At 40.7% G+C, this 16,712-nt stretch overlaps 1 protein-coding gene across 2 annotated transcripts in view; it reads left to right on the top strand.

Annotated features, from left to right (window-relative positions):
* Nucleotides 1-16,712, top strand: part of BABAM2 (BRISC and BRCA1 A complex member 2) — a 2,993,168-nt gene that overhangs the window by 2,919,854 nt on the left and 56,602 nt on the right. The window lies entirely within an intron of this gene.

Genomic DNA, 16,712 nt, shown 5'->3' with positions numbered 1-16,712 from the left:
TTGTTTGTTTTACTTTTTAGGTTTTGTGGTAGTACAACACACTATGTATATATTTTATTTACATATTTAATTTATACACACACACACACACACACATATATATATATATATATATATATATATATATACACACACACACTATATGTATATATTTATTTATATGACTTACCTGAACTGCAGGAAGTCGAACGGCCGATGTGCGAAATTACGATTTCCAAGGGGGAGGAAATCGAACCAAAAGCAGTCGAACGAGGTTAGTTGAGTTGCATGGTGCACTCAACCTTTTGACAAGGGATGTGCCAAGACTATAGAGGGTGGTCGTGCTTCAGTGAGGAATAGGGAAGTAGCCCATTTCCTCACTGTAGTGCGATCTCGGAGTTGGTATATTTAATGTGTAGGGGGGTGTGGCGGGCACAGCCCCCCACATGGGGAGTGCAAGGGGGTATAGCCCCCCTGCAAAATAGTACAGGTAAGCTAATTGCCGTGGCTGGAAGAGGGGAGTGTCGAAAATATCGAATGCACTGAATTGTGCAAACCATTTACGACATTCTGCTCTTACGCAGTAATGGAAATCAATGTTATTTATCCATTTTGTGAATGTCTGAACTAAGGTTATTCAACCTTATCATAGTAAACCATATATATATATATATATATATATATATATATATATATATGTCAGTTTGCATATGTGTTTTTAAGGTTCTCTTGCTTCTATTATTATGTGGCATTTTTGGGTGGTTTTTGTGTTCCCCCTGGTTTATACTGGTATGTTTTTAGGTTTTGCTCATAGGTTATTGGTCTTTTATTTTGCCCATATTTTATCTTTATTATTCGTTGTGATACCTTGTTAGGGTTTCTACGATTCTGTTTATAGTGTCCCTTATTCATAGGTGGATCTTTAGTTAGGCTTTTGCTGCTGTGAGACTTTGTTGGCATTTGCAGTTGATGATTTCATGTTTTTAGATGTTGTTTTATTTAGTCTGTTTCACTATAGATTATAGTTTTCTGAACAGTGGTGCTATATATTTTTATGTCAGTGGCTTTTAGTTATCAGACGAACATACTTTGTTTTTATTAAGATAGTGTTCATTTTGTGTGCACATCTGTTAGAATATATTATTGTTGTATATTTTATATTTATTATGTTTTTTATGTACACTTGGCTTCTATTGCAGTAGAGATTTTTTGCTTTGTCATTGGTGGTTATTTCTTATTGGTTTCTAGTTGTTTCATCTACCAATGACAGTGCTAGTTTGTAAGAGACATCATTTGAGGTACTGCTTGAGGAAATGAGGATCATGTTTAGTGTGATTTCTTAGTCAGTGTGCTCTTTCACCAGTGAATAGATCTTATATGTTTTCTACTCCTGAATGTAGTGTGCTGATTTACAGCATGATTAGTGAGTCTACAGTGCTATTTATTGTCTGTTTAGTGTTTGCGTGCAACCAATAATAGGGGGTGTTTAAGTTGAATGTGAAAGCACGTTTAGTGTTGTTTTAACCAATTGAGATTTTTTTTTTCTTCAAGTTTTGCCTTATTTATGTATTTAATTTTATTGGTTTTAGAGTTCTTTTTAAGCGTTTTTGTAGCAACTATGCATTTATGACATGAGAAAAGGTTTTACCCAAAAGTGCTTGCCTGTTTTTTATTAAAGTTTTACTTCAGCTGTGCTTTGCCTCCTCTTTTTTTGCTGCTGTATTTGTGTCTTTGCTGGATGTGGATTTTTTTTTCCCCACCAGTATTTTTGTTTGTTTTCAACTTTCTGGAGTAGTCGATCAGATTAAGTAGATAGGATTCTCCCTTGACAAGACCAAACTGACTTGGAGTTTGTATGTTGCCTATGTCTGTATTTATTAATTCCACAATCATCCCTTCCATAGCCTTATAGATGAGGCTGCTCAGATTTATTGGTCTGTAGTTGCCTGAGTCCGTTGATGCCCAACCTTTGTGCAGGGGGATGATTATTGCAATCCTCTACTCATGCATCAGAAAACCCATATGGAAGCTGATATTAAATGGGCCCTGTACCTTGTTGACAGGGCCTCGTATGTTATCCTGCCTAGTAGAAGCAGCATTCTATGCCTTGGATGGTGCTTTGAAGACTTGTTGGTGAGACATTTTTTTGGGGGGGGGGGGGGGGTGAATATCAGTTTGTGTTTTGGGACTGTTGGGAGAGTGGTAGAGAAATTAGTGCTATATTTATCTTCCAGTAGATTGGCTATGTGCTCCGGGTCACAGTGTATGATATTGTTTACTATTAGTGCTGTGCAGTCTTGAGCATTGTTTCTGAAGTTTCTAACATAGTTGAAGGATTTATAATTGCCGTTTGCCTGGGTGGCTATTTTTACCTTGTCTCTGACTTTGGTTGATTTGATCAGGTACCAAAGTTCCCTGTTAAGCTTAGCAAGAGCATGTTTAGAATTTGGAGAGTTACATTTATTTTTACATGAATTGAGCTTTTTCCTTTTATTGCAGAGCCTGTTTATATTTGGGTACCAACAAAGGGGTTTATTTTTTTAATTTGAAGTGGAATTTACTTTGGAGGAGGACAGCTGCATCTATTTACATATGCATAAAATTTGGTGGTAAAGGATTCTGCATTCACAAAGGGGTCATTAGAGTAGAAGAGAATGTTTAATTTAACAAGGTCATAACTCAATTTTAGAAGATTAGCATCAGCATAATCTTTGAATAGCCAGGTCGTAACTCATTTTCAGAAAGTTAGCATTAGTGTAATCTCTGAATAATAAGTTTTTGGAGGATGCTGCTTCCGGCTTCAGTCTTGTGGTGAATGTTACTGACTAATGGTCTGATTTGACTAAGGAAGAGATTACAACTGGTAGGGAAAAGAGCTGCCCCATATATTATTGAGAACCATGTCCAGAATTTTGTCCCCCTTGTTAGTGTATGAATTATCTGCTCCAGGGAGTTTGCATTTATGAAATCCAGAAACCTCTGGGCATACATGTTGGGGACATATGTACAAGTCTCTCAGTTGAGGGAAAGGTAGTTGAAGATTGCAAGGAGGATGGTATTTGGCTGAATGCTTAGGGATTCTGTTCTATTCGGGTAGGAGGTATAGGCTAAGAGGGGACATATAGGAGGTCCTGTACTTAGCTATGATGTGATATGGGATTTTGTTAATGGTAAATTGGACATGGAGGAGTTCCACATTTTTATCGTGCCTAACAAGTCTATAAGTTGAATTTTGTTTTACGAATACAGAAACACTACTGCCTTTAGTGCCTTTATCTTGTGTGGCAGGCCTGAAAGTGTGGTAGGTGTTGAAGCCTTGAACTGATGGGGTGCTCTCAATAATTTTGAACCTGGTCTCAGTGATAATGCATATGTCATAGCATTCTGGGGTAGGGAGTGCCTGTGAAGAGTGGCATTTGTTTTGATTTAGATTCTTAGTGTTAAGCAGCAATACCTTAATGTTACCTGAATTCTGTTTTATGTTGAAAATGTTGAAAACTGACTTTGCCTAAGAGAGCCAGTATGGTTTGAATAAGGGATTTTCCAATATATGATAGCCTTGAAAGGATTGGTGAAGGCTATCCCTGGAAAAGCACTTAAGACGTTATACTATCTTCTCCCAAGCTGATATGTGTCATACCCCCTCTGAATGACACCAGAAGCTAAGATAGTTGCTGAAGTCAGTCATCTTTTGTTCATATTGTTGTATTCTTGGTGAAGCAAAAGTGCTGCTCAGGGCTTGGTTTATACCCATCTCGAACACACATTCTGAGAGTTCCATCATAATTCTGTCTTCATATAGTCCAGGGAGATATGTCAGGTAATTTTCTTCCACTAATTCTATGACTGGGTCATATATGTGCTTATAGTGCAAGGACTTGTGAGCATGCTTGATGTCGTGAGTCCTGGCTCCTGATAGGCAACTCACAGACTGTCTTCCTCTCCTTGCTCAGCCTGGTGTGTGGTGCATCAATGTGTTAAACCCACGGTCCTCAACCACTATGCCACAGACCACTTGGTACCGGGCCACACAGAAGGAATAAAAACTTTTTATGTTGGGCACCCGATTGTTGAGAAAAAAGTGTGTATGTATGTGTATGAGTATGTTTGTTTCTGTCTGTGTGTGTGAGTGAATGCGTGCATGAAGGCAGAATGTATATGTGTATGACAGAGTGAACAGTGAGATTGATCGAGAAATTATTTTACACTCGCTAAGCAGCGCTTCGTGCTATTTAATGAGTATAAAATAAAAATAAATGAAACCAAAAAAAGGTGTGTGTGTGTGTGTCAGCGATTCCTGGCAGCAGCATCAGTTAAGAGATTTGCGTACCTCTCAGCTATAGTCACACACTTTTATACTACTTTACTTCATCCACAGTTTTCTGTATTTGTTTGTGTTTTTTCTACTGGTTTTCACTGTGTAAAATTTTTTTAGTGCTGCAAACATGAAAACTGTCTTGACAGGTGTTTTTTTTCTGTCGACTACAAAGCACTGACATTTTTTCTGAGCTGTAAGTAACAGTTTTTATGCACACTAATACATATGGATGGATGCTTATTAGATATTATTACTCAGATATGTGAGCATGCTTGATGTGGTGAATCCTGCCTCCTGATAGGCAACTCACAGACTGTGTTCCTCTCCTTGCTCAGCCTGTTGAGTGATGCATCAGTGTGTGTTAAACCCACGGTTCTCAACCACTAGGCCACAGACCATTTGGTACCAGGCCACACAGAAGGAATAAAAACTTTTTATGTTGGGCAACCGATTGTTGAGAAAAAAGTGTGTGTGTATGTTTGTGTATGAGTATGTTTGTTTCTGTCTGGGTGTGTGAGTGAATGCGTGCATCACTTCTCAAAACCGAAGTGGAATCCTTCAAGGCCCCAGGGCCAGTGGAAACTACGGCCCAAACTGCAGAATACTATATAAATGCATTCTACAGACATCTCCAGGAATGCATGGATCATGCTATCCCAAACAAAAGCAAGACCCAATCATCCAAAGGCAGGCGTCCAGTCTGGTGGACCTCTGCCATAAATAAACTGTACAACAGAAGGAGGAAGCTACTACATGATAGAGCAAAATCCCTAATAGGGAAGGCATCTCTGATCAGTACTAGCAAAAAATTACGATCCCTCATAAAATCCTCCAAGGCCAGTTTCGAGAGAAAAATTGCACAGGACACCAAAGACAATCATAAGGCTTTTTTCAGTTATGTTAGGAACCTGGGATGCAACTCCCAGACTTGTTCTGAGTTGATTCTAAACGACAAAAAATACACTGAACCCATAGACATCGCCAATATCCTGGCAGACAGGTTCAGTGCAAACTTCTCCAAAAGAGCAAGTATCTATCCTGGCAGAGGGCTGCCTCCCAAACATCTCTGATGCTCAGGTGAAGGCTGCCTTCTCCAAAGCAAAAAATACTGCTTCCATGGGACCAGATGGCGTCCCAGGTTGCGTCCTCCATGAACTCCAAGAGGAACTAATCCCTCAAATAAAACAGCTATACAATCTCAGCCTCACTACAGGATATGTGCCCACAGAATGGCGTACAGCAACAGTGGTCCCACTCCACAAAGGTGGAGCCTCTACGGACCCTGGAAACTATCGCCCCATAAGGACTAGCTTAGTCTGCAAGGCTATGGAGAGGAACATCATGGAGCTCATAAACAAAGACATTGGGAACCTAAAGACACTAGATCCTACCCAGTTCGGCTTTGTCAAGGGCAGATCCTGCCTTTTGAACCTGGTTGACTTCTTCGAAACAGTCACCAAAGCCATAGATGAAGGGAAGGTAGTCCACACAGCCTATCTGGACCTTGCAAAGGCATTTGACACAATACCCCACTCGGGCATCATAGATAAGCTATCCAGCTTAAATATAAACCCCTATGTCACAAGATGGGTCGCAAACTGGCTCAAAGACAGAACCTACAGAGTGAGAGTTGCTGGAGCCATGTCAGACTCGAAACCGGTCACAAGTGGCCCACAGGGTTCTGTCCTGGGACCACTCTTGTTCGGTATATACTTTTCCGAGGTACAGGCAAACGTGGGAGGACTATGGCTCACCAAGTTTGCAGCCGACTGCAAACTGGGCGCCATAATCAACTCTCCAGCTGACACAAACATCCTTCAAAAAGGTCTCACAGAGACATATAACTGGTGCCAGCACCATGGTTTAAAGCTAAATGCCAAAAAATGTATAGTCATACCCTTTGGCAAAAACAATGTGCCCACAAATTACCACATAGGCGGAAACCCATTAAGTACAGAGAAAGTTATTAGGGACCTGGGGACCCAAGTTGATAGCAATCTCTCCTTTGAAAACCACATTGCCAAAGTGGTTAGAAAGACCTTCTACATAGCCCACCTCATCACGAAGGGTTTCACATCTAGATCAAGAGAGGTAATCGTGCCCCTTTATTCATCCCTCATCAGGCCCATCATAGAATACAATGCCCATTTTGGGATGTACCTTACCCGACACCTGCAGCAATTAGAAAGACCCCAAAAGTATTTCACCAAGAGGATCAAGGGTCTCAAACAGATGCCATATGCTGCTCAGTTAAAAAAACTCCAGCTCTACTCAATTGCATACCGCCTACTTCGAGGCGATCTATGCCTGACATACAAAGCTATGTCAAATCCAGAATTAATGGACATGCTCCACCTCAGTAAATCTAAATCCCTTAGAGCTACACGCTTGAGGTACTTGAACCTCAGCACAGAAATAAATAGAACTTACTGGAGGGACAGGTTCATAACCCAGAGGCTCCCTTCACTCTGGAATAGAATTCCAGTTCATGTGAGGCAGAGCACCTCACTGAATCTCTTCAAGAAGAATCTCATTAGGAGGATGGGGGAACGTAGGTTTGTCCCAGGGATTACTCCCGTGACACTATTAGACAGAGGCACAGTAAACTAAACCTTAAAAAGGGCACAGTATACTCAAATCAAGGGGTGGCATAAGCCTTACAGAATCGGGCTAGGCTTATAATTGCCCCAGGGCAGATAGCCTAGTATGAACCTATGAAGGCAGAATGTATGTGTGTATGACAGAGTGAACAGTGAGATTGATCGAGACATTATTTTACACTCGCTAAGCAGCGCTTTTTGCTATTTAATGAGTATAAAATAAAAATAAATGAAACCAAAAAAAGGTGTGTGTTTGTGTTTGTGTGTATGTATGTTTGCGTGTGTAAATGAATGCGGGCAAGAAAGCAGAAGAGACTCAGTGTGTGTGTGTGTCTGTGTGTGAGAGAGAGAGAGAGACTGAAGAGTGAGAGCGATTCCTGGCAGCAGCATCAGTTAAGAGATTTGCGTACCTCTCAACTATAGTCACACACACCTGCAGACCTTTATACTAGTTTACTTCATCCACTGTTTTCTGTTTTTTTGTGTGTTTTTTCTGCTGGTTTCCACTGTATAAAATTTTTTAGGGCTGCAAACACGAAAACTGTCATGACAGGTGTTTTTTTTTTTTCTCTCAACTGCAAAGCACTGACATTTTTTTCTGAGCTGTAAGTAACCGTTTTTATGCACAGTAATACATATGGATGGATGCTTATTAGATATTATTACACAGATATATATTTATATTTATAGTGTTCTAATTAGATACTATTTATGGTTAGATAGCTATGTGTGTTTTTTCTTGTGTCTATCTAATTAGCACTATTTACTTATCTACCTATGTATATGATTTAGTTCTTATCACAGATCTGATGAAGGCTTTATTGCATTAATTAGCCAAGAGCGTTTCTAGTTAAAAGTCAGTCTTTTTATATGTATGTATATTAGTAGTAGTGTGTGGGGGTAGGTACTTGCTGTTCTTAAATGCACTTTTTCGGTCTTATTTATATTGTTTGCCTGGAATAGGCTGGTTTAAAATGAAACAATACCACACCTACTTCTAAGTGTGTAAAAGCTGATATGTGTAACATTGTAAAGTATTTCTGATTTTTTTTTTTTTGGTTACTGAGGATTGCTTGCCTGTGACGAATAAAGGCTTGTTGTGTTTGAACACTACCTGAGTTTCATGATTTTGGAAATTATTGTGACTAAGCTCATCAGAGAAATTTTAAGACTACTAGTTTTTCTGTTTATTTATTTTTATTGAGCCTCCTGACATTGAGCAGTAGCACCTTGAAATTCAGTTGAGCTGATTTTGCTATATCAGTAGGTTTGTCATAGGAAGTTACTAGGCAAATGGCCCTAGGGCCGTTACAAGCCTAGCCAAGTTCTACCCTTATTTCCATGATCAGCAACTAGTGCCTATGTCCAAGAGTGACACAGGTAGAACCCCCTGGGGTGAATTTATGGTTACTCATCCAATTGTCTAGATTGCATTTAAAAAGGGCTCTGTTTGACATGAAGTGAGACTCTGTTCCAAAGGTGTAGTAACCTCTGGGAGACGCATCTGTCTCTCCAGCAGGTTCTGTTAATGTCACGTAACAGGTTAAGGTCTTTAGAGCGAGTAACCTGTGTCTCATCTGATTTGTGGATATGCAGCATTTCCAATAAAGGAGGGTCAGAGATGCCTTATATGCAAGGCATAGATTGTCTCTGAGTAGCCTGTATGAAACAGAATAAAGTGACAGTGATTTCAGATGATCCACATAGGACAGATTCTGAAGACCTTGAATTTTCCTTGTGAGGAACCTTTGTGGTTTCTCCAGTTGCTGGTGGTTCTTGGAAACGTACATAGCCTGATGAGGGAAGAGTACAGGGAAATTCTAACTTCTTTTTTTCTGAAGCCAGAGCCCTTACTTATGAGATGAGCAATGTAGAATGCCCTTCTGCCCTTCTTACCACTGTGGAGACATGGTGATCAAAGGTAAGATTGCTGTCAACCTGTGTGCTCAAGTCTCTCACACTTAAGAGTGTTGCTATTGATGTGGTAGTTAGCAAGAACATCGCTCTTACCAAAAGGGATAATACATTTTTTTGCATTGAGTTTAAGAACATGACTTTGGCACCAATCATTTGTTCATGTAAGACCCTTTTGTAGGATGTTGACATAATTTGGAAATTCTAAGACCACTGCCAGTTTGCAGTCATCAGCAAATTTTCTCAGCCACAGACCTTTAGTTTTTGTTTGTACTTCGGAGAAATAGATTTCAAACAGTAGAGGTACAAGGATTGATACCTGTGGAACACCACTGGTTACAGGTCTGCTGTTGGAGGAGGATTACCCTATTTTGACTATATATGTTCTATCAGTGAGCCATTTAGTGACCCATCTAGCGATATAAGGGTTGATACCTATTTTTTTTATTTCTCCAAGTCTTTTGGGTTTCTAATACCATGACAAGAATGGACCCCATTCCCAAGTCAGAGTACAATTAAAGTACTTGAAATTAGTATCATTTTAATCTTTGATGTCAGCCAGAAGTGCTCTTCGCAGCCCCTGCAATTTGTATGGGGTTACATGTATTGGTAACATATCCAAATACGATTGTAGATTCTTTTTTATAAGACCCGGTGCTCCTACTACTATTGAAACTGTCTGTGTATCTTTCTTCCACATTGCTCTCATTTCTGCCTGCAAATTCTGATGTTTTATGACTTTGTGTGTGTCTGTACGCAAGACACTGTAGTCAATGGGTGTGGCAATTTCAATGATCAATGCCACTGTCTTCAGAACTGTTGGTAATGGGTGATCCCATGTGATGTAGATTTCATTATTTTCTGTGATGCTTTATGGCTGATGTTTCCAGTGTTTTTCAGTCACTTCAGTATCATAATGTTTGCACAACCCCCAGTGCAATAGTCTTGCCACATTATTATGCCTTTCAGTATACAGTCCTTCTGCCATTAGTATGTCACAACCAACAAGGAGATGTGCAACTGTTTCCAATTCTTTTTTTTTACAAAACCTACATTTGTCCGTTTCACCCACATGTGTTCAGTGGACTTTGTAAATCAACGTGTATGTAGCCCACTGTCTTGGGCCACCAATATTAACCTTTCATCTCTTGATTTGAATTCGCCTCTCCCTTACCATTCCTGTTTTCGATCCTGATCAACATGAGGTTCTTCCAGAAGTTTTCTATACTTGCAACTATATTTATGCATTTTCTTCATTTCTTGCCTTCTCATCTAGTCCTTCACCTTATATTGGATGGCGCAGTGGTGCAGCGGTAGCGTTGTCACCTCACAGCAAGAGGTTCTCCGGTTTGATTCTCGGCTGGGGTGCCTTCTGTGCGGAGTCTGCATGTCCTCCCTACGTTCGTGTGTGTCTCCTCCTGGTGCTCCGGTTTCCTCCCACATTACAAAGTCATGCACCTGGAGCATTTCTCCCTGGGCCTCCGCTGAAAATTGGCTTTGTTCCAAGTTGGACTGACTTTGTTAACAAATGTTAAATAAAATAAATATTCTTTCTTTTGTTTTTTGGCACATTCAGTTGCGGCCTGATTTTTATCTACTTCTGGTTTGATTTCCATTCCTGCTTGACGCCGATACGCTTCTGCTAGATTAAGCAGAGAAGTCATCTTACAGTTATTCTCCTCATGTTTCAAAACTTTCACTATGTTTAGGTCTCGTGAGATCAGCAGATATGTGTGCAGTCCCACACTTGCATATCTGTATATGTAATCAATTTCAAGGAGGCCCGTCTCTCCTTCGGAATGGGGAATATATAATCTTGGTATGCTCTGATTTTTATAAATCATTTGGTGAGCATGAAGCATCTTTCTTTTCTTGTCTAGTTTATCCAACACATGTTGGGGTCTTTCAGTCACTCAAAACTGTAAGTTAGGACAGGAAGAGCAAATTGTTTTTAGCCTGAATTATGTTACTAGATGTCGACACTGTTTTCAGGATTAATTTAAGTCTTCTAAAGTACTCCTAAGTTTTATTCAGATTTGTTCATGTTTTATTGTTGATCCTTCATCAGTTGGCAAATATTTATTCACTCCCTCTTGCTCAAGTTCTTTTATATCACATTCTTGTCCCAAACTGATGTTTTCCTGGTGCTGCAGTTTTCCTGCTTTAAAGGTTGCTTTTGCACATTTATCAAGACCAAATGACATTCTTATATCATCTGAAAAAGTTTCAACAACTTGCAGGTTTGATTTCAGCTCCTCATCTGATGAGCAGTATAGTTTCAAGTCATCGACAAACAGAAAATGAGGAGTCTTTACACTTTGTTGTTTTCTAGGAGCCAAATTATAGCCATGGCCCAAGCTATTAATTAGACAGCTTAATGGGTTAAGGGCAAGACAGAATAGCAGCAGTGGCAAAGAGTCAACCTGGAATATCTCCCTTTGAATTTTTATAACTGGGATAATAATTTGTCCCTTATCATGGCTTAATTGCAGAGTGGTCTGCCACTTTTTCATGGTCACTGTAATGTAGTCGATCAGTATACATTTGTAAGCACTTTTTGATCCATGAATGTGGGATACTATCAAATGCTTTTTTGTAGTCATCCATAACATACTTAGATTCTTCCCCTTTTTTACAGTTCTCCACTATGACTTTCTTTAACAACAAATTATCCTTTGTTCTATGTGACTTTCTTTTATTGCCCTTTTGTTCTATTGCCATAACTGAGTTTTCTTCTAAATGACTATTAACTCTGTTGGCATCAATTCCAGTGTATAGTTTATATGTTGCTAGAAGGCAAGTTATTGGTCTATAATTTTAGGGTAGCATGTAGATTCACTCATAAGTAGGAGCATTATTTTTCCTGTTGTTAGGCAGGTTGGTGTCTGTTTGGGGTGTGCATATCAATAGTTCTTACTCATGGCTAAATCTTTGTGCAAAGATGTTAATACTTTTAACTAGAAGTTAGGTACTGCATCTGGGCCTGGGGTTTTCCAATTAGAGGCTTTTCTTAACTTTGTTTCACTCTCTCTGGCTGTTACTTCATCCCATTTCATATCCTGTACCTTTAAACGTCTTAGTCTTTCTTTCACTAGTTCTATCCATTTAGCATCTTTGTTATGTTCCACAGGATGGGCGGCCGTGGTGGTGCAGCGGTTCACATTGCCGCCTCACAGCAAGAGGTTGTCTGGTTCGATCCTCCTCTGGGGTGCCTTCTGTGCAGAGTCTGCATGTCTTCCCTGTGGTCATGTGGGTTTCCTCCGGGTGCTCTGGTTTCCTCCCACATCCCAAAGACATGCTGTAGGTGGATTGGACACTCTAAATTGGCCCTAGGCATGCGTGTGTGTGTGCCTTCTGTGGAAGGTTGGGCGCTGGGCTGGCAGCTCGACACCGTAAAACTCCACTGCCAATCATGAGCAGATAGGTGATCCGCTGTGGCGACCCCTAACCGGAAAAAGACAAAAGAAAAAGTTATGTTCCACAGGATCTTCATAACTACTACTACAAAATATATCGATTTCTTCTATTTTGGTGTTCTTTCAACTCCTCTTACCTTGTTTCCCAATTCAATGTAAAACTTTTTGGGGTACCTTTTTGATACCTATCTAGGTGAGTTTGTCAGCGATGCCTGAGTGGGGATAGTGCCAAAAGACTTGGCTAAGTTTAGTCGGGCTGTATGCACAGATTTCCCCTCGTCCAGGGCCTTGGTGACTGTCTCAAAGAAGTCCACCAGATATAATAGGCATGATCTCCCTTTGAGAAATCCAGACTGAATAGGGTCAAGTGTTTGGAGATTACCTATATCTTTGTTGATAAGGTCCATGATGATTCACTCCATGGCCTTGCAGATAAGGCTAGTCAGGCTAATATGTCTATAGTTCCCAGGGTCAGTGCAAGCACCACCTTTGTGCAAGGGAATAACGATGGCCATTTTCCATTCAGCTGGGATGAAGCCAGTACTTAGACTATGACTGAAAAGAGTATCCAGTGCTGTTGCTAATTCTTGTTGGAGCCCATGTAGGATGCAGCCTAGGATGTTATCAGGTCCCATAGATTCTTTGTTTTTGGCCTTAAAGAGGGCATTTGTGACCTCATTTTTAAAGATACAAGGTAGGGGACAGGTGGTAGGGATATCATGGGGTATGTGTGACGGGGACAGAGGAGTGAAGTTTTTACAGAATCTGTCAGCCAACATGTTAGCTATGTCCCCAGGCTCACTATATGTGGTATTAGTAACTACAAGTTCAGCACAAATCTGGGCCTTTCCCTTTTGGTTACGACATTAACTAAAGAACGAATTATGGTTGTCCTTAGTTGAGGAAGCTAATTAGGATTCTTAGTTTGCTTTGGAGGACTTCACAAGAAGTCTTATTTGCTTGTTTAAGCTGAAGAGGGAGTGCTTCCAGTTTAAGGCTGACTCCCTCTTACTCTTAGACGGCATTTTCTTCCTCTTATTGTAAAGTCTGTTAATGGCAGTTGTCCACCAGGCAGGTTTGCTTTTCCTTGAGGAGCTTGTTTTCGTCCTATCAGGTACAGCCGAGTCAATGCAGTTGTATAGGTGCTTATATAAAGCATTGGTGTAGAACTCGGCATAGTTGTTAATTTCATCAGGGGATGCAATGAAGCTATTTATACCATCCAATAAGAGGTTATAATCTGCTCTGGAGAAGTTTTTTAGTTTAGTTGCTGCTGGGAGGTAGGGCAGGTGTGATAGTTACTTTGAATGAGACTGATTTGTGGTTGCATCTTACCAGGGAAGACCTCACAATGAGAGTGCTACAGTGGTCCCCCATATTGGTAAGCACCATATCCAGGATGTTGGCACCCCTTGTGGTGGTGTCACCCAGCTGGTCCAGGGCGTTGGAGTTAACAAAGTCAAGGAACCTTTGGGCAAGTAAGTTTGAGCACAAATAATTTACCCATTCGGTTGATGGGTAGCTAATGTAGCCCAAAACCATGGTGTTCGGATGTATCTTGATAGACTCATGTAGATCCAAATAGGCAGAGTGGGTGTCCTGATTCATGGAGGGGGTCTGGTAGCTGGCAATGACTTGAATAGGTGTCCCTCCAGCAATTAATTGCACCTGAAGTATCTCCATAAAATAATACTGTTTAACCACTCTGGAGGTGTATTTATCTTTAATGAATATTGATACACTATCTCCTTTAGTTTTCATTCCTTCAGTTTGTGCTCTGAATATTTGGAAGGAGGTGTAGCCCAGTATGGCTGGGGTGCTCTGTACAGCCTTGAACCAGGTCCCCATGACTGCACAAATGTCTGCGTCTTCCAAGATAAGGACTGCTTCCAGTGAGTGCAGTTTCATGTTAAGACTCCTATCTTTTAGCAGCATAACCTTGAGGTTGTCTTCAAATGGAGTTGTTAAGTCACAAATTTTTTTCCTTGAGACACTGCCTAAAAAAGGCACTATGGGGATAGCAAGAGCCTTAGGCAGTAGCCAAAATCCCAGGGTTGAGAGATGAAGACCATCTCTGGCAAACCATCAAGGTCTGTCGATCATGTCATCCCAGGCTGACTGATACTGGATCCCCTTAGAATGACACCAGAAACTAAGCCAATTATTGAAGTCAAATTTTCTGTTTGTAGTGAGGCACCATCCTAAGCGAAGGTAAAATGCTGCTTAAGGCATATCTCTCTTCATATAGTCCAGAGAGGTATGTCTCAAGTCGTTCACACCAACATAGAGTATGACAGAGTAATAACAGCACCTGTTGTTGGGAGACTTGAGTGTATGTGTGATATGGCTGATCCTAGCATCTGACAGACAACTGACTGTGACCTTTTCTTTATCCAACCTGGTGAGAGGAACAACTGTGTGGAATCAGCTATGACTAATGTGTTTGGTTTTGTGTTTTGCCTTAAGGACTTGACAGGTGAGACACTGGTGCATGACCTATTACATGTATTGTGTTCTGTAGATGAAGTATTATGTGTAGCGTGCTTGTGTTTATGTTTGGGAGGTCCCTGGTGTTTAGGTATGTTTCTGGTAAGGACCCCTGCCTATGTAGGTATGTGTGATATGTGTTTGGTTGGAGTAGTAGGTGAGATGTCTATGCTAACAATCAGCACATTGTCATATGTAGTGACTGGTGTTTGAGAGAGCATAGATTCAAGGTTCTTAATATAGTTGCATGTCTCACATGTTGAGTTTGTGTGGACTAGGAGTAGAGGGTTGTCGGTGAACATGAGACAGTTGCCACACTGCCTCAGGATGCCCATGTCAACCAAACTGGCTAGAGAAACTGTGGGAAATTGTCCATCCTTTGTGTTATGTAAATTTATATGGTCAGGAAAAGAGGTCACACTGAGGAATGGCTAGAGGGGGAGAGGTGTGTTGGCACCTCTGAGGCTAGGCTTAGTGTTCCACCTGACAGTAGAGCAGGGCCGCAAAAAACCTCTGGAGGACCAGGAGCAAAGTGCTAAGGGAAAATTTAACAAGCAAAATGTTTGTGTCTATAACCACCAGTGGTAAACTACCACTATGCGGCAGTGCAAGATGGTGGACTACACGAAACAGGCACAAAGGCGGGGCTTAAATAATATAAGTAATAACCCTTTTAACTCAACCTGGCCGATAAGGAAGCTCTCTGTCTGAGCTCTAGTCCAATCACCCCAGATTAGATGGGACCCAGACAGCACTTGCCTCCCACAAGGGGTGCAGAACGGCCTTCACCAGAAAGATGGCTTGAATTTGATGCTCAGAAGTTACAAAACTGATACAGAAACCGCAAACCTGGAACTGGGCTATGCAACAGCTGAACTAGTAAGGTATACATTAAAATGTGGCAAAAACAGTTTAGAAAATTCATACAGATGGCAAAATACAAATACAAATTTAAAGTGTAATATAAGAGCAAAAACAGGCACTTATAGTTAGTTGGAAGAAACAGATGCCTCAGATCTTTCAGTATCTCAGTGAAGAGCTGGTTTTAATGCTCAAGAGATACCAAACTGTCTAGATTCAGCAAGTCTGAATCTGGCCTATACTATAAAATGCAGAAGTAGTAGAAATTAAAAGTACATAAAACCACAGTCACAACAGCAAAAAAAAAAAAAAAAAGTTTAAAAAAAGCAGCAATTCCCAACTTACAAAGGTGTAGGCCACACTCTCCCGCCACTAGAGTCTAGACCCCACAGACCCTCCTGATGTAAAACAACTAGTTTTGAAGCCCAAGTGCTTAAGTCAGAACTAAAACACTTCAGAATAACAGACACAATAGACCTTCAACCAGCAATTTCCAACTTAGAAAGGTGTAGGCTATCCTCTCTGCCACAAGAGTTTAGACCACAAATCTTCCTAATGTAAAGTAACTGGTTTGGAACCCAAGTACTTAAACCAGAATAAAGACACGTAGAATGACAGGCACAATAAGCCTTCACCAGCAGTTCCCAGCTTATAAGGGTGTAGGCCGCACTCTCCTAGAGTGTAGAGTCTAGACCTTAACTCTCCTAATGTAAAATAATTGGTTTGGAGCCCAAGTGCTTAAACCAGAACTAAGATATGTTCAGAATAACGGACACAATGAGCCTTCAACGAGCAATTCTCAGTTTAAAGTGTGTAAACTATCCTCTCCAATTTGGCATTGCCTAAAAAGGCACTATGAGGATGGATAAAGTTTTAGTCAGTATTCAAAAGCCTAGAGGGAAAAGGTGTAGACCATCCTTGGCAGAGCAAAGTGGTCTGTTTACCATGCCTTCCTAAGCTGACAAATATTGGATCCCATTAGAGTGAGAAAGACAGCCAGTTGTTGAAATCAATCCATTTTTGCTCATATTGTGGCATCATCCTCAGTGATGGTAATATGCTACTCAATGCTAGGCTCATACCAGTCTGAAAGCTCCATAATGTCTTATCTTCATACAGTCCAGGGAGGTACATCTC

The sequence above is a fragment of the Protopterus annectens genome, chromosome 1.part1, assembly GCF_019279795.1.
Source record: "Protopterus annectens isolate FY-2018-M chromosome 1.part1, PAN1.0, whole genome shotgun sequence".
NCBI classification, from domain to species: Eukaryota; Metazoa; Chordata; order Ceratodontiformes; family Protopteridae; genus Protopterus; species Protopterus annectens.
Note: the sequence above shows the minus strand (reverse complement) of the source record. Positions and strands in the feature narration are given on the sequence as shown.